General features: G+C 51.7%; 1 protein-coding gene across 1 annotated transcript in view; it reads left to right on the top strand.

The window, feature by feature from the left end:
* The window catches only part of btbd11b (BTB (POZ) domain containing 11b), a 50,725-nt gene that overhangs the window by 7,644 nt on the left and 21,228 nt on the right, over positions 1-21,853 (top strand). The window lies entirely within an intron of this gene.

Genomic DNA, 21,853 nt, shown 5'->3' with positions numbered 1-21,853 from the left:
GGAGAGGGAGAGAGACCAGCAGGAGAGAGAGAGGGAGAGAGACGAGAAGGAGAGAAAGAAAGAGATAGGGAGAGAGAGAGAGAGAGAGAGAGAGGAAGGTGAGAGGAAGGGAGACCAGTACTGACCTCTCCAGAGCTGTATCCAGCTACATGGTGTAGGTGCACTATGACTAAAGTAGGCCAGCCAGCCAGACAGTGAACAAGCCACCCAGGCAGTCAGCCAACCAACATAGAGTGTGCTGCTCCAGTACATGGATTGAGCGGCAGGATGATGTTATACTGGACTGTATTGTACTGTACTGACCTGTGTCTATCAGGGAAACTCTCATGACCAGGCTGGTGGGTCGTGAAGGCTGACATGATCACAGAGCGCTAATGACGCGGGTTAAAAAGACCCCATATCCAGAACTTCTCAACATGCAAACTACTGTTGGCGGCCTGTAACTCATGGCAACATAAAAAGATTTGCATGTCCTCCAGGACTGTCAGGTGAAATATGACGACGCGCTGCTCTATCTGTATCCATCAGGACTTTATTGGGTTTCAGACGACAGGCCTGTCGGTGCTTATGGTGCGAGAGAGGAGGGCGTGGGGCCAGATTGATGCCCTGCTGAGAAGGTCGCTGGGTGGGTAATCTAACTACAGAGAAGCCATGAGCGCCGGCGTTTGTGGACGGGGAATCATCTCCTGTCTGGGATTCTAGACTGCAGCAAATAAATCATGTGTTCTCTGTGGAACATCTCCTCAAGGTTTGGTTGTCAGAAGAGGAGGGGGAGGGAGGAGGTGGGGAGAGGGGAGTGACCTGCTCACAGCCCAGGTAAATCACTCATGGCTCCCTACGGCTAACAGTCACATTTCACATTAGTTCTCATATGAAAACTCTGACATTTACCCAAGCAGCTTACGGACTCAGAAAGCCTGTGTAACTTTAGAAACCTTGTTACTATGTAGCAGCGGTAGCAGGATTCTGGCTCCTTCTTTCTGAAAGTCCTGTTGAAACACACATATATGTTGACACATATGGCACAGTGACTGGTGGTCCTTCTCATGACATCACAGATATGCTGCTACATCTGTGAGGCATCATGGGAGAACAAGTCCTGACCTCTCTGCTGCTGGCAGTCCTGATCTCTCTCTGCTGCTGGCAGTCCTGATCTCTCTCTGCTGCTGGCAGTCCTGATCTCTCTCTCTGCTGCTGGCAGTCCTGATCTCTCTCTGCTGCTGGCAGTCCTGATCTCTCTCTGCTGCTGGCAGTCCTGATCTCTCTCTGCTGCTGGCAGTCCTGATCTCTCTCTCTGCTGCTGGCAGTCCTGATCTCTCTCTCTGCTGCTGGCAGTCCTGATCTCTCTCTGCTGCTGGCAGTCCTGATCTCTCTCTGCTGCTGGCAGTCCTGATCTCTCTCTGCTGCTGGCAGTCCTGATCTCTCTCTCTCTGCTGCTGACAGTCCTGATCTCTCTCTCTGCTGCTGACAGTCCTGATCTCTCTCTCTGCTGCTGGCAGTCCTGATCTCTCTCTCTCTGCTGCTGGCAGTCCTGATCTCTCTCTCTCTGCTGCTGGCAGTCCTGATCTCTCTCTGCTGCTGGCAGTCCTGATCTCTCTCTGCTGCTGGCAGTCCTGATCTCTCTCTGCTGCTGGCAGTCCTGATCTCTCTCTGCTGCTGGCAGTCCTGATCTCTCTCTCTCTGCTGTTGGCAGTCCTGATCTCTCTCTGCTGCTGGCAGTCCAGATCTCTCTCTGCTGCTGGCAGTCCAGATCTCTCTCTGCTGCTGGCAGTCCTGATCTCTCTCTCTGCTGCTGGCAGTCCTGATCTCTCTCTGCTGCTGGCAGTCCTGATCTCGCTGCTGGCAGAGGCTCAGCTGGTTCCACACACCATTTAGCGTTTGGACAAAATGAGGAAATGAAAGTCACTTAATTTGCCGGTGGAGTGAAAGGTCATGATGTGTCTGGTGGTGGGGCCTGCCTCTCTACTCTGTGCACTTGATATTCAGCTGTGAGTTTCCCTTGTTACAACCCCAGTCTGAGCAGATTCACTCGCTGTACTGAGGTGACTGCTAAAACAACCACACTGTATGAAACCCTGTAGTCACTTTCATCGCTTTATAACTGGGCAGCGCTTGCTCTAGAATACAATCAATCATTTCAATCAATCAACCATCCAAGCAAACAAACACATAATAGACAACCCAACTAACCAAATCAACAAACAAACATACCTCAGTCAGGAACCACAACACCCAAAACACCCGTGCACTTTCCAGGACAGAACCACAGTCGCAGGAATGCTCAACAATGTGACCTCATCTCTCATCATGTTCAGCTTACTGTAAACAAACAGTAACAACCCCCACTCCCTCCCTCCACCACGGCCCCCCCCTCCCTCCACCACAGCCCTCCCCACAGCCCCCCCCCATCCCCACCAGTGATGCCGGTTACTCTAATCTGACCACTTTTTTTCAGTAACGAGTAATCTAACGCGTTACTATTTCCAAACCAGTAATCAGATTCAAATGACTTGTCCAAGCCACTGTGTGTTACTATTTTGTCATTAATAGTCAAATATATACTTGATCTCTTCTTGCGTCTCTGGGAGTTAAGCCTATGTGACAATTAAGTCACGTTTACAGCACGAGGGTCACGTCATGTGTATATACATAGACCTACCACTCAGCGACACAAACAACAATGTAGCAGGAGAGAGAGAGATGCGCATTTTCAAGTTGGAAATACAATCACTAGTTTGAGTATTTGTCAGCTAAAGATGGAAATATCAAGGTTTGTTGTACACTCTGTGCTGGTGGCGACAAAGTGCTATCAAGCTACAAAAACACGACGTCAAATTTGGAGAAACATTTGGAGTCGCAGCACTGCACAGTCAAACTTATAGAGCCGGTTGTCAATAGGTGCGTTCGACTTCATGCAGCACCGGCGGCCTATTTTTATGTTGAGGCGGCGGGGGTGTTGTCGGCAGCTGCTGAATGTAACTAATTAAGTAACTTGTAATCTAACTTAGTTACTTTTAAAATCAAGTAACTTTTAAAGTAACTAAGTTACTTTTAAAATCAAGTAATCTGTAACATAACTAAGTTACTTTTTCAAAGTAACTGTGGCAACACTGCTGCCCACAGCCCCTCCTGGTATGGACCAGGAGCACTGCTGCTGCTGTTGATTGTATTGACGAGATTTCAGCTGGATGTGTGAGGCGGAGGTATGGATGGTTATTGACCCCCTCAGCCCCGCCAGAGGCCCACAGAGAGGCCTGCCTGGCCCTCTCTGGGACCTCCCGGTCTCTGGGAGGGGAGAGGAAAGATGGCAGAGGGCCATGTGAAGCAGGATCCATGATGAGAACAACATTCCCTCACCCGCAAGTTCCCGCTCAGCCCCCACCGGCCCTAAACATGCTAGAGATGACAGCATGCTGATCGCTCGTGCCAGGCTGGGGGTGAGGCTGGAGGCTGGGGGTGAGGCTGGAGGCTGGGGGTGAGGCTGGAGGCTGGGGGTGAGGCTGGAGGCTGGGGGTGAGGCTGGACGCTGGAGGCTGGGACAACAACAGAGCTGGTTGTATGTGACTGGATCGTTGAAGCCTTGCTCTTGTAAATCTCCAAGAGTGCGAGTAATTGAGGGTGGTTTTGTTTCCTGTACATTCAAAAGAGTGTGTGTGTGAGTGAGTGTGTGTGTGGAGGGATTGGGGGAGGGGGCGTATCAGTGTATCCGTCAGAGTCTGTTTATTTCTCACCTCTACGGTGAGGTTTGATACCCAGGGGGAAAGAGATGAATACAACACACTGCATGTCTGATCCCTCTCTTCACTAGCTGTTCCAGCTTCACACCAACACGCTGAGATCATCCTGACATATGCATCTCCCAGCGACAGCAGCACTGACGCTGGACACTGTATGACTATGTTAAGCCTGTGTTCTGCTCCTCTCTCCCACCAACCGTCTCTGGAGGAGGGGATCCATCACTGAATTGCTCCTCCCAAGGTTTCTTCCATTTTTTCTCCTGCAGTGAGTTTTTCTTTTTCTGGGAGTTTTTCCTTGTCTTCCTTGAGGGTTTAGGTTGGTTGAGGGGCAGTTGTGAAGCCCTCTGTGACATGCTTGCTTGTAAAAAGGGCTATACAAAGACATTTTTGTATTTGATTTGATTTGGACACTGCAGGCAGAAAACCACCGTTATTCTTTCAGTTTAAACACGCAAAAACTGTTTACTTACAACCACTCGGCTCCCTCCTTCCTCAGTTTTGCCGCGTGGGACTAATTTGGCACCTGGGAGCAGTTTAGGATAAAAGTAGAATCAATAAAACACGTCATGTGTTTGGCATTAAATCCATGAGAGAGAGAGAGAGAGATAGAGAGAGAGGGGGAGAGGGAGAAGGAGAGAGGGAGAGATGGAGAGAGAGGGGGAGAAGGAGAGATGGAGAGAGAGAGAGAGAGAGAGTGATGGAGAGAGAGAGGGGGAGGGAGAGTGATGGAGAGAGAGAGGGGGAGAGGGAGAAGGAGAGAGGGGGAGATGGAGACAGAGAGAGAGAGGGGGGAGGGGGAGAAGGAGAGAAGGAGAGAGGGGGAGAGAGAGAGTGATGGAGAGAGAGAGGGGGAGGGAGAGTGATGGAGAGAGAGAGGGGGAGAGGGAGAAGGAGAGAGGGGGAGATGGAGACAGAGAGAGAGAGGGGGAGGGGGAGAAGGAGAGAGGGGGAGAGAGAGAGAGAGAGAGTGATGGAGAGAGAGAGGGGGAGGGGGGGGACCGACCCTGTCGGTCAGAACCCCAGCCCCCCTCAGTAGGCAGGGCCAGCTCTAAATTTCAGCATTAAAAGTGAAACCTTTAGAAAGGTCACACTACAGTGTCTGTCTCCCAGCAGAATACATCCTCTCACTCCAGCATGAGCAACCTCCTAACCCACATTATGGGGGTCAGATGGCTGAGCGGTTAGGGAATTGGGCTATTAATAAGAAGGTTGCTGGTTCAATTCCCTGCCATGCCAAATGACTTTGTGTCCTTGGGCAAGACACTTTACTCTACTTGCCTCGGGGGGAATGTCTCTGTAGTTAGTGTAAGTCGCTCTGGATAAGAGCGTCTGCTAAATGACAAAAATGTAAATGTAACATTATCTCGGACACCCGAAAAGGTCAGGGTTGAGCCCTAAAACGGCCAAATTAAATCCTGACCCTCTTCCCTCCTTCTGTAGAGATATGTACCTCCTCTCAGAGAGACACCAGAGAGAGCTGTACCTCAGAGAGAGCTGTACCTCAGAGAGAGCTGTACCTCAAAGAGAGCAGTACCTCAGAGAGAGCACTGGAGCTCAGAGAGAGCTGTACCTCAGAGAGAGAACTGTAGCTCAGAGAGAGCTGTACCTCAGAGAGAGCTGTACCTCAGAGAGAGAACTGGAGCTCAGAGAGAGCTGTACCTCAGAGAGAGCTGTAACTCAGAGAGAGAGCTGTACCTCAGAGAGAGCACTGGAGCTCAGAGAGAGCACTGGAGCTCAGAGAGAGCACTGGAGCTCAGAGAGAGCACTGGAGCTCAGAGAGAACACTGGAGCTCAGAGAGAGCACTGGAGCTCAGAGAGAGCACTGGAGCTCAGAGAGAGCTGTACCTCAGAGAGAGAGCTGTACCTCAGAGAGATAGAGCTGTACCTCAGAGAGAGCACTGGAGCTCAGAGAGAGCACTGGAGCTCAGAGAGAACACTGGAGCTCAGAGAGAGCACTGGAGCTCAGAGAGAGCACCGGAGCTCAGAGAGAGCTGTACCTCAGAGAGAGAACTGTAGCTCAGAGAGAGCTGTACCTCAGAGAGAGAACTGGAGCTCAGAGAGAGCTGTACCTCAGAGAGAGCTGTAACTCAGAGAGAGAGCTGTACCTCAGAGAGAGCACTGGAGCTCAGAGAGAGCACTGGAGCTCAGAGAGAGCACTGGAGCTCAGAGAGAGCACTGGAGCTCAGAGAGAACACTGGAGCTCAGAGAGAGCACTGGAGCTCAGAGAGAGCACTGGAGCTCAGAGAGAGCTGTACCTCAGAGAGAGAGCTGTACCTCAGAGAGAGAGAGCTGTACCTCAGAGAGAGCTGTACCTCAGAGAGAGCACTGGAGCTCAGAGAGAGCTGTACCTCAGAAAAAGCTGTACCTCAGAGAGAGAACTGGAGCTCAGAGAGAGCTGTACATCAGAGAGAGCACTGTACCTCAGAGAGAGCTGTACATCAGAGAGAGCACTGGAGCTCAGAGAGAGTTGTACCTCTGAGAGAGCACTGGAGCTCGCTAGTTATTCATTATCTCCCAAAGAGGAGATTGTTGATTTTAAATTGGACCTGTTCTGGGCTTGTACATCACTTGGACTAAATGCTGGTTGAGCTGGACTCCTTTTCTGGTGATGCTGTGCTGGTTGAGCTGGACTCCTTGCCTAGTGATGCTGTGCTGGTTGAGCTGGACGTCTTGCCTAGTAATGCTGTGCGTTTGTTCTGGTCAGCTTCATGCAGCCTTCCTGGTAGAGGTGTACGTTATACTATACCCAGATAAGACATGTCCCAACCACTTTTTGAAAACAGCAAATCAGTCCGTCCCCCCCTCTATGTATTAATGCTGTACCCCCACATTAGAAAACCAGCCTTTTCTCCTGGTTGTTGGATCTGGTTTAGAGCAGCGGCCTGCCAGCTCAGTGATTGGTTCATCCCAGAGCAGCTCATCAAGGCTGGAGCTGGTGATTGGTTCATCCCAGAGCAGCTCATCAAGGCTGGAGCTGTGGAGCTGTAAGCATCACGTCTCTGACCTCCAGCCCCTCAGGTCACTGGGTCTTTTTGATGTCAACCCCTCTGAGTAATGCTTTCATCCACGCTAGTCTGCAACCACAGGGCAATCCACTGCTAACACCCACTTGGCGTTTAGATGGTCATTAGGTTAGTGTTTCCTTTCCCATGTGAGCACTGTGCCTTCATGAAACCCAACTGACAGGGTTAGGGTTCGGTGAAGACAGAGAAATGTTCTGTCTGTGTTGTGAGGGAAACAGTGAGAGCGCGGGTCAGTATCAGTCTATTTTCCGAACCGTGCGGTTGTAAAAGTTGCTGATTAGAGACCGACAGTGAGTATCAGGTTTCCTTAGATCCTGCCGCCCCCCCAGCCCCCCTCCCCCCTCTCCCTTCTCTCTCTCCCTCCCCCCTCTCCCTTCTCTCTCTCCCTCCCCCCTCTCCCTTCTCTCTCTCCCTCCCCCCTCTCCCTTCTCTCTCTCCCTCCCCTCTCTCCCTTCTCTCTCTCCCTCCCCCCTCTTGCAGGGATGGACAGGGGTGCTGAGGGTCGATGCGACAGCATCAGGAGGGGAGCAGGCAGTTCCTCCCATCTGTCAGAGACGGATACAGGCCATCCCTCTGATCTCTCTCTCTCTCTCTCTCTCTCTCTCTCTCTTCTCTCTCAACCCTGTTCTCTACCTTCACCTCTCTCACCTCCTCACGTTGCCATATCTTCCTTTAACAACCTCTCCGCCCCTGCCCCTCTCCCCTTCCCCCCCCCGCCCCTCCTCCCTCTCTCCCCTCCTCCCTTCCTCCTCCCTCTCTCCTCCGTGTCACGGTACATGACAGAATGAGTCAGACTCCAGAGACCAGAGCAGTCTTCATTGTCATGCACCACTAGTATCAAGCAGTTCAATGAAAGTGCTGCAGACATGGCAAACACAACCACCTGACAAACAATAACTAGTTTTAGTTTCCACGTACTGAACGACCGATAAGCTTTATACTGAGGGTAAACCAGAGGTTGCTGTGCTGTAGATGAGAGAAACTCAGTGTTTCCCCTACCATTATAATAGGGGGGCGCCCCGCCCCCCCAACGGCACCCCCCGCCCCCCCCCCCCCCCCCGGCACGTTTTTTTTAGGTTTTTTTATATAGCACCAGATCACAAAATAAGTCCTTTAAGGTTACCTTGCCTATAAAACAGGTCTATAGCTTGCTCTTTTATTAAACAAACTAAATGGTCTTATGGTTATTTATCTTATTTACACAATGGCATGTTATTTCTGTCTCTACATGCCCCCCCCCCAACCTAGGGGAAACACTGGAGACGTGTTTGGTATGTGCAGTGTTTCTGTCATGTGTGTTGTGGTTCATGGGGTCGGTGATATCCTCGGTTAATAATTCACACCTGCTGTTGTCCTGTGACCCTACGAGGAGGAGAACATACACACACTCACACAAACACGCTCACACACACACACCATGCTCACACACACCTGCTCACACACACACGCACACACACACCATGCTCACAAACACACACACCACACACACACACACACCATGCTCACAAACACACACACACACACACACACACACCATGCTCACAAACACACACACACACACCATGCTCACACACACCTGCTCACACACACACACGCACACACACACCATGCTCACAAACACACACACTCACTCACACACACACACCATGCTCACAAACACACACACACACACACCATGCTCACAAACACACACACACCATGCTCACAAACACACACACCACACACACACACACACACACCATGCTCACAAACACACACACACACCACGCTCACACACACACACACACACTCACACACACACACACACTCATACACACCACACTCACACACACACACCATGCTCACACTCTCAGGTGAAGGTGTGCTTGCCGTCTGGTGTGGGGGCTCTGTCCTCTAGGGTGTAGTCTTACCGGGGCGGGTCCCAGGTGACACAGGTGCTCGTGTGGCCCTGCCCCCCTGCCCCTCTGGGGGGGGCACCTCCTGGAAGAGGGGGCCCGCGGGTCCCCCGCACACCCTGTGATGAACAGGCTGTCCATCACAGTGCTCCTTAACTGTGCTGGCGGGCGTGAGGGTTGTGTTGTTGTTGAAGCTGTGCTCCGGGGCTGTGAGGAGGGTGCGTGTGGCTCTCCTCTCCTCCCAGCTTCACTTATGTATGCTGAACACTCCGAGGGTCATGATGTGGTTCTGATTCACTGCACCAGCGGCCCGGCCTATTTGTCTCTCTCTTTCTGTCTTTCTCTCTCATTAGCACTCTCTTTCTCTCAATTAACTGTTTTCAATTTCAATTCCATGGGCTTTATTAGCATGGCAACAAACAATGGACTACATTGGCAGCAAATGTTCATATTGCCAAAGCAACAGAGGAATTACAGAAATATTTATTATCCGGTCAAGAATATCCGTAGATCATCTCTACCCCTTTCCCTCCCCCTGAATCTCCCTCCCTCTCCCTCTCTCTGTCTCTCTGGCTCTGTCTCTCTCTCTCTCTCTCTCTCTCTCTCTCTCTCCCTGTCTCCCTCTCTCTGTCTCTCTGGCTCTGTCTCTCTCTCTCTCCCTGTCTCCCTCCCTCTCCCTCTCTCTGTCTCTCTGGCTCTGTCTCTCTCTCTCTCTCCTTGTCTCTCTCCCTGTCTCTCTATCCCTCCCTCTCTTTCTCTCTCCCTCCCTCCCTCTCTTTCTCTCTCTCTCTCTCTCTCTCAGCTTAGGGAGTGAGTATCTTATTAATCCATTGAAGGGGGACCTCAGAGTAATGCTGTTTTAAAGCACATCTGTATTCACTGGAACTGCGCATCATGAAATCTCCTGTCTGAAGTAATATGCTTGTTACAGCAGTGTGTGTGTGTCTGAACAAACATTAAATACATTTTTATAGTTTTTCTTCTGCTTTCTCATTTTCTTTGAATACATGTGTATCTTGTCCTTGAAGAAGCGGTGTGCTTACTGGCCGCCAGGCACGTTTCTTTCAGTCCCACAAACACCACAGACAGAACAGGAACAGGCTAAACACTGACCTGCTCCATCCTGCCAGCTTCCTCCACACAAGTACAAAGAAAAGCCTTTTAGGTCGTGTTTGTGTTGTACAGGCCTTCAGTGGTGTTGAGTCTCAAGGTCTTCTGGGTACATTTCTCCTGCCACCCTTTGTGTGGTGGTCTCTGGCGATGGCGGGGATCTCCTGTGGGTGGATGGGTCCTCAGAGGGAAACGATATCAGTGGTTTTTCAGATCTGTTTTTCTTTGGGTCGATAGTTTGTTTTGAGGAAACGCAATGTCTCTCTTTGTTGGCTGTCTGACAGGCTAATCTGATGTTTTATTGGGAGAGAAGGAGGGAGAGGGAGAAAGAGAGGAAGAGGGGGAGATGGAGGGAGGGAAGGAGGGAGGGGGAGGGAGACAGGAAAGAGGAGGACAGGGGAAAGAGGGGTGAAGCGAGAATCAATACATCTCGACTTCATCGCTGCGTAGAAAATGCCATTTGTGTTTGCTTTGTGCATCACACATACAACAAACGACCAGGAACGCAGCTGAGATAGGGTTCACAAAACCTATCTCTTTTGTTGATATTGAAAAGTATGAACAATCCTAGTGTGGAGTTTTGACATCCGTAGTCAGGGATGTTGGAGATGCAGCATTCGACTGTTTTGTTGTAAGATGACGCTGCTGTTGGCTATCCTCACCCCACCCCTGTCACTTCGATATTTAATGTATCCAGAGTTGTTCTAAGGTGCACAGGGAAGATGGTTTTCCATTGATGACACCATATCATCACCATATCATCAGTCAACAACGCCAATTGTAACAAAAATATTCTCAGAGAGACTGTCAGTGTATCAGCCAGTTGCAGCTGTAGAGAGAATACTTTCTGAGAAATCATTTTAAAGCTTCAAACCCTTTTTTCCATCAACCCCTGAAACAGTTTGAGATCAATTATCTTCCAGAACGTTCCATATGTGAGACAGAGCAGAGGACACCGTCTGGTTCGTATACCCTCGGAAACAAAGTTTCAAGATAATGTTCAAACTGAAAGAGTGGGTTTGCAAATGATAGTTCACACATCCACGCATAAAATCTCCAAAGCACAGTCTGTAGAATCAGAAAGGGTTTTAATCGCCATGAAAGTTTGCACAGACAAGGAATTTACTTTGGCAGGAGGATAGGAGTAAATCTTAAATAAGTGGTTTAAGTTTAAACAAGTCTAACTATACTATACAAAAGGTGCAAGTCTAATAAACGAATACAAAGGGGACAGGTATGTAGAATAAAATAAATATTAAATATAAAATTGCTATAATGTATCGATACAAATAGTCTGTATCGGTACTGGGTGGCTAGAAATTCAACAGATGTGTTTCCCTAACCTTAAATTCTGAACAAATTCACTGTTAGAGACAAGGCCAAAGCCTTAGTTCTCCTCCAGATTCTCCCGTCTGAGGCTTCTGCACATTAGCTTCCCAGACGAGCTGCATCACCTTCAGTGCTAACCTGAGACAGAGCTAGCACTAGCAGACAGGCGTTCTGCTGCAGACTGTGTCACTTGATGCCTTTATCTCCATTTTACTGCTTTGTCCTTCAGATCACATTGTCTCTCTGCAGGGTTTTCTCCCGGACTGCAGCACAGTAGACTTGGTTGCTATCTAGCCCAGCTAGTTAGCACAGCTAGCCCAGGCAGGGGTGTCGACGTGGGGGCAATGACTACCCTGGGCCGGAATTGTTATCTCTTCACGGGGCCCAAAATTCTTTGTAGCCGCAAAACTGTGTGTAGAGATTAGGAAAGGAGGGGTGCTGTGAGGGACTGGGAGAGGGACCGGGAAGGGTGCTGTGAGGGACCGGGAGAGGGACCGGGAGAGGGACCGGGAGAGGGACCGGGCGTGAGAAACAGATACCGAAGGTAAATCTCCTTACCTGGATGGTTCAATAAAGTTGCATCACGTTGTTTCTGAAAGACATGTACAAACGATGTTCTCCTTCTGGAGGTCATTATGAGACAGAAAGAGCTGGGTTGATGTATACACATGAAAGGCCTTCCTCTTGTCAAGGTGCTGATGAGAGATGAGCACTGGTATCTCCTGGGAGAGAGTGGTAGCTGGGCTCCTGGTGACGTCATGTTCAAGCGGGGCTGTACGTGACAGGGGAGGAACAATTAGCTGGACTCCACCACGCACTCGGTCTGTCAGAATAAACACACACACACACACACTCTCTCAGGGATGATGAAGTTAACTGCTCTACACACGTACTCTGCCTCAAAGGCAGTTTGCTACTTAAGCATGCTTCCTTACACACACACACACACACATGCTGACACCACACACTTACAACACAACTCATGCACTTAGCTCAGATGTACTATAAAGGAGGTGGTTGTGCAAATTATTAAAGGAAGTTAAGTCTACAGCTTCAACAGCCCAGCCAACGTTTCTCTTTGATCCACCCATGATTGGCCAGGGCAGCTAAGTGTTTTGGAAAAGATCTCACTCTTTCTCCACTCACACAGACACACACTAACACACACACTAACACATGCACACACACTCATTCGATCAACTTGCTGGCTAGAATTAATCTGGCAGTCGACTCAGCATTATATAATGTGAATGTGTCTATTGTGAAAATGCCAAGAGAGTCCTTTAATGGCCTACGGATAATGAATAACACAAAAAAAGAGAAAAACCAACGACAGAAATCATTATCAGCAGAGCAGAGCAGGCCAGTCCTGCAGGGAAAGAGCAACTTGAGGAAAATCACAAGTCTATAAAAGTAGAAAACATTAGCGCTCCACGCTGAAGTTCTGCTGCAGAGCAGGGCTGGTGGTGTTGCATTCTGACAGGCAGCTGACAGGAGATCCCGGCTCTCCACGGTCATGTCTTTGCTGCTGATGAGTCATGCTACAGAGTAGGGCTTAGCTAACCCCACTACACGCTTTGTTACACATGCAAATCTGGGAAGTCGTCTTTGGAAACTGTTTCGAAAAGGGCATTCACTTTCCAAAAATGCTTGGCTGGTGATTGGAAGAACCATCTGTCTATCATGGGATAACTTCAACCAAGACCTTAGGCGCCAGTAGTTCCTCATCGGACTGTTATTGATCCAAACCACTGTGGTTCGGGCACAAACAAATAAGTTGGAGCTTGGTCTGATTGATTCTCACAAGGTTTGTCTACCTCTGAATCCTATCTCTCCCCCAGTGTTCTGCACGCCCTATACTGACTGTATCTGGTCATGACGTGACACGTCTACGCTAGTCACAGTGCATCCTATCTCAGACGGAGAGCATCGCATGAGGTACACTCCCATTCCTTCTACTAGAAACCCCCAGCTCTGGATATCATGGCTAGCTGGCTGTAAGCGGTAGAACGAGGGGAGACAAACATTTGGAAAACAAGTAAACGCTTCATCTATTTGTGTCGCTGGTTTGATGCTCTCAGAGATGGGACTGCGCTGAGCTGGGCCGGTCGGGGACAGGGGGCCCTGCCAAGTCTCCCTTCACTGCTTCAAACGTTGAAGCAAATCACGGTCAGGCTACAGCAGAGGACGATGGGACAGCAATGACACTTTAGAACTGTACTTGAACCACCTCGTGTGGATGCTGAAACGGGTTTAAACGACATCCAGACAGCGTTGAACTATGCTCGGCGCTGGGACAGGAAAGGATGAATACAGAGACTGAGTGGGGATGATGAGGTGTAAACGTACATCTCTTTTATACAGACTGCATCTGGAACTTGAGTCTTTTGTGCGTATTTTGTAGTTATCTTGTATTGTTTATGGACACGGTGCTACTTCCCTGTTTTTGACCTTGTAGAATGCAGGTTAAATAACAGGCCTGGGTGCCTTCACTACACGCCACGTACCGAGACAACGGCTATTCACATAGTAGAAACCACCCTCCCAACAGCAGCTATGTGCTTCTTACTGGACTAGGTGTAACAGTACCGCTGGTCTGCAGCGTGCTGTATACATGATCAGAATACAGCCAGGACACATCCAGCCAGCAGCCTGCAGTACTGCAGTCACTTCTCACCTCAGCAGCCTGCAGTACTGCAGTCACTTCTAACCTGTACAGAGCCTCTGCATTATAAGGCAGCAGAACAGGACCAGTGTTTGGTCCCTGGCAGCGCGGCCGTGTAGTGACCCTGCTCAGGAACTGAGCCCTGAACATTTACATTTAGTCATTTAGCAGACGCTCTTATCCAGAGCGACTTACAGTAAGTACAGGGACATTCCCCCGAGGCAAGTAGGGTGAAGTGCCTTGCCCAAGGACACAACGTCAGTTGGCATGACCGGGAATCGAACTGGCAACCTTCGGATTACTAGCCCGACTCCCTCACCGCTCAGCCACCTGACTCCCAGTGAGTCAGGTGAACACTGAGCCCTGAACACTGAGTCCTTTCAACAATCACCCCCCCCCCCCCCCCCCCCCCGGCTGCTGGGTATTCTGCGAGACCAGCTCGCAGAACTGAGAACTGTGTATAGTAATGCAATAACACAGGTGGGGGGAGAGCTTCGTGGAGTTTGTGTGGGTGTGTAAGTTTGTGTGTGTGTGTTTTACAGAGCCCTTCCCTACCAGGGGGCTCCACAGCAGAGCCAGTGTGCCTGGGGAGGAGCTGGGAAAACATCTGGGAGGAACCAACTCACACAAACACACCCTACACACACTAACACACACACACACTAACACACACACACACTAACACACACACACATGCACCACACACACACATGCACCACACACACACACTAACACACACACACACTAACACACACACACACTAACACACACTAACACACACACACATGCACCACACACACACGCTCACACAGTTAGGGAGGGAGAATGTTCCTGCGCTCTGCAGTTGATGGGCAGGGCAGACTCCCAGAATATGATACATTCAATATTTGGTTTGGCAGATTTGGCTGTAGCGTTAAAGGATGCACTGTTAGAGAGGACGTTTTTAACCTGAAAAACTATCTTGGTTCGGGTTCACATCCTGATTCAACCCTCAGAAGAAAAACAGTCTAAATCAGTGTTGTTTTGGTCTGAGTTTCCCTGCATGCGTTTCTGTGTACTCTGCATGTCCTTGCTGGCCGGTATGTGTGTGTGTGTCCGGGGTGTGTGTGTGTCCGGGGTGTGTGTGTGTCCGGGGTGTGTGTGTGTCCGGGGTGTGTGTGGGGGGGGAGAGACTGGTAATGAGTTAGGATGTTCACATCGTAGCTGTAATACACATTCTGACTGAATGACCCTCGCATGAAAGGGATTGCTTACAAATTGCTCCATCAGATGTTCATCCTTCCATGTCCTCTGAACACAAAGAACGCTTTGTCTTTCAGCTTTCATGTGTGAAGATTTGAGATGAACTTCCCTCTCGTTCTCTCCTAAATACTGTGAGTCCTCTTCTGCTGCTCCTCTCACGTCATCACACTGATGAGGGTGCAGGTTAGGAGTCCGAGCCGGGGTTACCCCCTGGACAAGACTGCTCCTGGGGGAGAGAGTGATACCCGCGCCCCTGGTCTCACCCTGGCCCAGGCCTCATCCCTCTCTCCCAGCCTGGCCCTCGTCCAGCATCCACGCTGGATCACACAGCACTCCTCTGCAATCCCAATGACAGATCGTACGAGGCAAGTCAAATAAATATGGAGCACTTTGGAACTCAATGGGGTTTCAATTCATTGCTTTCTTCCTGAAATGACTCAGGAAAGATTAATGATTCAGGGCGGAAGAAACATTTTAAGAAAATTGTGATAATAATACTTTTAGAGACGCAATCCCTTTTTCCTTCACTCTCTCTCTCTCTCTCTCTCTCTATTTCTGAATGCTCTTTTCTTTACACATGAAGAGAGAGAGATGGAGAGAGAGCAGAGGGAGGGGAGGAGAGGAGGGCATCCCCAGTGCAGTCTGGCTATCTGGCAGAGGGTTGATACTGGACTCCAGTCGGCCTGTTATCAGGCTGCTGTGCCAGTGACCAGAGGGTCCTGGGGGAGGAGGGGGGGGGGGGGTTCAGGCTGACGCAGGAGCCAATGGGGGGCGGCACCTCCACTGGGACCCCTGCCGCCTTCGCAGATTATATCCGGGGGAGGTGTGACGCCAGAGAAGAGGGAACACGCAGATACACAAACCCACCAATGACTCACCACATGGTGCCCGGATGTGGAGATTGAGTGTGTGTGTGTATGGGGGGGTTGTACTGTAGATACAGGTGTGTGTGTGTGTGTGAGGGAGGCTCAGGGGAGAGTGGAATAGTACTGGATGTTTGAGGGAGAGCAGCGTAGCAGAGGCAGCAAGGTGAGACCCAGTTCAGATGTAGATTTATGTAGATTGCATCTATATGCTCAGTCTTGCGTTACAGCGACAGGTAAACAACGCAGAAAAGCAGCGACCGGTGGAAAGGATCACACTCCTGCCGCTCCTCCTGAAGCAGGCGGAGCGGGATCTCCATCTGGTTTTTCAGCCCACATCCATCTCTTCTGCCTGCTCCAACTGTTTGCTGCTGGGAGAGATGGGGAGAGGTGGGGAGAAGTGGGGAGAGGTGGGGAGAGGTGGGGAGAGGTGGGGAGAGATGGGGAGAGGTGGGGAGAGATGGGGAGAGGTGGGGAGAGGTGGGGAGAGGTGGGAAGAGGTGGGAAGAGGTGGGGAGAGGTGGGGAGAGGTGGGGAGAGGTGGGGAGAGGTGGGGAGAGGTGGGAAGAGGTGGGGAGAGGTGGGAAGAGGTGGGAAGAGGTGGGGAGAGGTGGGAAGAGGTGGGGAGAGGTGGGGAGAGGCGGGGAGAGGCGGGGAGAGGCGGGGAGAGGCGGGGAGAGGCGGGAAGAGGCGGGGAGAGGCGGGGAGAGGCGGGGAGAGGCGGGGAGAGGCGGGGAGAGACGGGGAGAGGCGGGGAGAGGCGGGGAGAGGCGGGGAGAGGTATCATGACTGGGAAGTTCTCCATTTCAACCTACATTAGATATGACCTCATTCATGTCAAATGACCCAGAGGAAGGCATTTCGTCGCAGAAAGTCTCACTGTAGGATATTAGTCATGTTTTATTAATCACACCAGAGCCCGTGGTGAACAGGAAGTCATTACTGTAAAACGATGGTGTCGTTGATGCTGTCAAAATAATGATTAAGTATTTATTGATGAGTGGTGAGTTAGGGGTGTAGCACAAACATTAACTCTGCCCTCATGTCTCTGCCTGCCTGTCTGTCTCTCTCTCCCTCCTCTCTCTCCTCCTCACTCCTCTCCTCTGCTCCCCTCCCCCTCTCTCATATCTCACGCCCCTCTCTCTCTCCTCCCTCTCTCTTATTGCTGCTACTGTCTGTGTGTGTGTGTATGTGTTTTTGTGTGTGTGTGTGTGTGTGCGTGTTCTTGTGTGTGTCTGTCTGTGTGCGTGTGTGTGTGTGTGTGGTTGAGGATTGACTCAGTGATCTGTGTGTCCCTGTCAGCTGTCAGTCTGTGCTGGCCGGTACTGCCAGGGCTCCTGTCAAGCTGCCAGCTGACTGCTCTCTTCTTGCCTGCTGAGGTAGCTACCCCCTCCCTCTCTCTCCCTCTCTCTCTATATCCCCCTCCCTCTCTCTCCCTCTCTCTCTATATCCCCCTCCCTCTCTCTCCCTCTCTCTTTATATCCCCCTCTCTCTCTATATCTCCCTCCCTCTCTCTCCCTCTCTCTATATCTCCCTCCCTCTCTCTCCCTCTCTCAATATCTCCCTCCCTCTCTCTCTCAATATCTCCCTCTCTCTCTATATATATCCCCCTCCCTCTCTCTCCCTCTCTCTCTCTATATCTCCCTCTCTCCCTCTCTCCCTTTCTCTCTCTCTCTCTGTCTCTCTCTCTCTCTTTCTCTCTCCCCTCTCTCTCTACCTGTCAGTACTCCTCCAGTCAGACTGCGGCCCGTCTGCTCTGCTCTCCATCTCTGTTCAGACTGAAGCTGCAGACCAGTGATTTACCAGGAGAGACTCATTAAACAGCCAGTCCTGCCCAGTGCTTCATCAGGGAAACAAACAGACGACCAATATGCAGGATTAGTGTGTGTTCATGGGGGACCTGGTGGTTGTGTCTCCTGGTGGTTGTGTCTCCTGGTGGTTGTGTCTCCTGGTGGTTGTGTCTCCTGGTGGTTGTGTCTCCTGGTGGTTGTATCTCCTGGTGGTTGTGTCTCCTGGTGGTTGTGTCTCCTGGTGGTTGTGTCTCCTGGTGGTTGTGTCTCCTGGTGGTTGTGTCTCCTGGTGGTTGTGTCTCCTGGTGGTTGTGTCTCCTGGTGGTTGTGTCTCCTGGTGGTTGTGTCTCCTGGTGGTTGTGTCTCCTGGTGGTTGTGTCTCCTGGTGGTTGTGTCTCCTGGTGGTTGTGTCTCCTGGTGGTTGTGTCTCCTGGTGGTTGTGTCTCTGAGAGAAGGCAGACAGACACACTGATGTTGTGATAGACGTCATCACACCGTCAACACTGCATGTGGAGCTGGCTTCACACCAGGAAACACGGCCCAGGAGCACGTTTACAATCCACCTGCTGTTCACACTGATTCATACACATAGGGCACTTTCTCTCCCTCCCTCCCTCTCTCCCTCTCTCCCTCCTTCTCTCCCTCCCTCCCTCCCTCTCTCTCTCTCTCTCTCTCTCTCTCTCTCTGTCTGTCTGCATATGGCTACCATCTGCTCCAGCAGCGTACAGCCCAGCACTGTGGTCCATGTGTACAGTATCACTGTTAACCCCTTACAGACACAAGATGACATTATAGTGACGATCTCTCCCTCTGTGTCCTGCGCTCCTGGACATGCAGTCCTCCCCAACCCTGGGACACGACAGCAGAACGTGACAGGAGAACACGTCAGGAGAACACGTCAGGAGAACATGACAGGAGAACGCGTCAGGAGAACGTGTCAGGAGATCGCGTCAGGAGAACGCGACAGGAGAACGCGACAGCAGAACGCGACAGGAGAACGCGTCAGGAGAACGCGACAGGAGAACGCGTCAGGAGAACGCGTCAGGAGAACGCGACAGGAGAACGCGACAGGAGAACGCGTCAGGAGAACGCGTCAGGAGAACGAGACAGGAGAACGTGACAGGAGAACGTGACAGGAGAACGTGACAGGAGAACGTGACAGGAGAACGCATCAGGAGAACGCGTCAGGAGAACGCGACAGGAGAACGTGACAGCAGAACGCGTCAGGAGAACGCGTCAGGAGAACACGTCAGGAGAACGCGTTAGGAGAACGCGACAGGAGAACGCGACAGGAGAACGCGACAGGAGAACATGACACGAGAACAGGACTGCATTAAGGAAACATGAGGCTCTGAATCCTCAGTACTGTGGAGGAAGTGGGGTTTCCTGTGTGTTGGTGTCAAACATAACCAGTAGAACAGAACTTTCTTTATCGGTAGTCTCCATCATCCACATGATCTGATCGTGGGGCCTCCGGTCGTTTGCTCTACCCTCCTCCTCTCCGCCCCTCCCACCCCTCCACCCTCCTCCCCTCCACCCTTTTCCCCTTCCCTCCTCCCCTCCTGTCTCGCAGAGGCAGTAGAGGCAGTAGAGAGTAGCCCGGGGTGTCCCGATGAAGCCCAGCCTGCTCTGCTCTTTGTCTAAAATAGATTTAAGTGCAGGGTAGCAGCCCTGCGGAGAACAGAGTACTTCCCTGCTCTGACATCTAGTAGCAGCGTGGGAAACACACACACTCTCTCTCACACACACACAGATACGAACACACACACACACATGCCTAAGTATGCTGTCAGGATGTCAACCAGCCCAGTATAAAGGTGACGCTCAGAGACTGTACTCTGTGTGGTTAGATCATTGTCATTGCTGTCCTGAAATACATAAACGGTGTAAAGCTGCTGTATGCTGCTGAGCACGACAGTGTCCCTCCTCGCTCTCCAGGATGTGCTTGGACCAGGGCCCGCTGGGACCAGGGCGTGCTGGGACCAGGGCGTGCTGGGACCAGGGCCCGCTGAGACCAGGGCCCGCTGGGACCAGGGCGTGCTGGGACCAGGGCGTGCTGGGACCAGGGCCCGGTGGGACCAGGGCGTGCTGGGACCAGGGCGTGCTGGGACCAGGGCCCGCTGGGACCAGGGCCCGGTGGGACCAGGGCGTGCTGGGACCAGGGCGTGCTGGGACCAGGGTCCAGTGGGACCAGGGCCCGCTGGGACCAGGGCCCGCTGGGACCAGGGCGTGCTGGGACCAGGGCCCGCTGAGACCAGGGCCCGCTGGGACCAGGGCGTGCTGGGGACCAGGGCGTGCTGGGACCAGGGCCCGGTGGGACCAGGGCGTGCTGGGACCAGGGCGTGCTGGGACCAGGGCCCGCTGAGACCAGGGCCCGCTGGGACCAGGGCGTGCTGGGACCAGGGCGTGCTGGGACCAGGGCCCGGTGGGACCAGGGCGTGCTGGGACCAGGGCGTGCTGGGACCAGGGCCCGCTGGGACCAGGGCCCGGTGGGACCAGGGCGTGCTGGGACCAGGGTCCAGTGGGACCAGGGCCCGCTGGGACCAGGGCCCGGTGGGACCAGGGCGTGCTGGGACCAGGGCCCGCTGGGACCAGGGTCCGGTGGGACCAGGGCCCGCTGGGACCAGGGCCTGTGTGAGCACAGTACCGCCTCTCTGCTGATGACTAGGATGCTTTCAGTTCACACTCTCAATAGAGGCTCATTCTGTACACATCACTTTCCTCTCAGTGAGAGGGGCTCGCCGGAGGATCTCTCCCTGTCTTTCTCTCTCTCTCGTACTCTACTTCTCTCTCTCTCTCTACGTCTCTCTCTCTCGTACTCTACTTCTCTCTCTCTCTCTACGTCTCTCTCTCTCGTACTCTACTTCTCTCTCTCTCTCTACGTCTCTCTCTCTCTCTACGTCTCTCTCTCTCGTACTCTACTTCTCTCTCTCTCTCTACGTCTCTCTCTCTCGTACTCTACTTCTCTCTCTCTCTCTACGTCTCTCTCTCTCTCTACGTCTCTCTCGCTCTCTCTCTCGTACTCTACTTCTCTCTCTCTCTCTACATCTCTCTCGCTCTCTCTCTCTCTCGCTCTCTCTCTCGTACTCTACGTCTCTCTCTCTCTCTACATCTCTCTCGCTCTCTCTCTCTCTCTCGTACTCTACTTCTCTCTCTCTCTCTACATCTCTCTCGCTCTCTCTCTCTCTCGCTCTCTCTCTCGTACTCTACTTCTCTCTCTCTCTCTCTCTCTCTCTCTCTACGTTTCTCTCGCTCTCTCTCTCTCTCGCTCTCTGTCTCGTACTCTACTTCTCTCTCTCTCTCTCTACGTCTCTCTCGCTCTCTCTCTCTCGCTCTCTCTCTCCATCTGTCTCCCTCCATTCTTCCCTCCTGACTCCTAATGATAGTTTGGCCCTCTGCCACTTGGCCCAGGCATGAAGTAGGATTAACAGTAACATCTTCATGGATCAAGTGATCCAGGTATTTACTGCAGAGGGCAGGACTGCAGAGGGCAGGGGTAGTTCCACAGCTCTCTGTGTGCTGGTGGTGTGTACTGCAGAGGGCAGGGGTAGTTCCACAGCTCTCTGTGTGCTGGTGGTCTCCTAACAGCTCATAACAACGTCTCAAGGTAACTGGAGAGTCCAGACATGAAGATGTGGAGGGTCTGAAGAGACCCCCCGTGCATGGGCAGAAATCCCCCCATATATCACCGTAAACACAACTCAGTCATTTCAATATTAATTGTATGCAGTGAAGGGACTGATTATAGACACATAAGCGTTTTTAAGTTTAACGTAGCTCAGGAGGAGAGAGAGAGAGAGAGAGAGAGAATAAGAGGAGAGAGAGAGAGAGAGAGAGAGAGAGAGAGAGAGAGAGAGAGAGAGAGAGAGAGAGAGAGAGAGAGAGAGAGAGAGAGAGAGAGAGAGAGAGAGAGAGAGAGAGAGAGAGAGAGAGAAAAAGAAAGAGAGAGAGTGTGAATAAGAGAGAGAGAGTCACCTTGCCCGGACCAAGCCTGGGAGCAGCCTGACTGTCAACTTGCTCTACAGTGCTGGCCTGGCACAGACACACACACGCACACACCACTAAGGTCAGGGGTCTGGTGTGTGAAATGTCTTGTGTGTGTGTAATGGCCTGATCTCACGCTCTCAGCTGTCCTGCTGATGACTGGATCAGTTGGCATCATCGGGGGCGTTTCAACATCAGGACGCTGGACATAAACA

The sequence above is a fragment of the Osmerus mordax genome, chromosome 4 (genome assembly GCF_038355195.1).
Source record: "Osmerus mordax isolate fOsmMor3 chromosome 4, fOsmMor3.pri, whole genome shotgun sequence".
Lineage (NCBI taxonomy): Eukaryota > Metazoa > Chordata > Actinopteri > Osmeriformes > Osmeridae > Osmerus > Osmerus mordax.
This window is presented reverse-complemented; position numbering and strand designations above follow the sequence as displayed.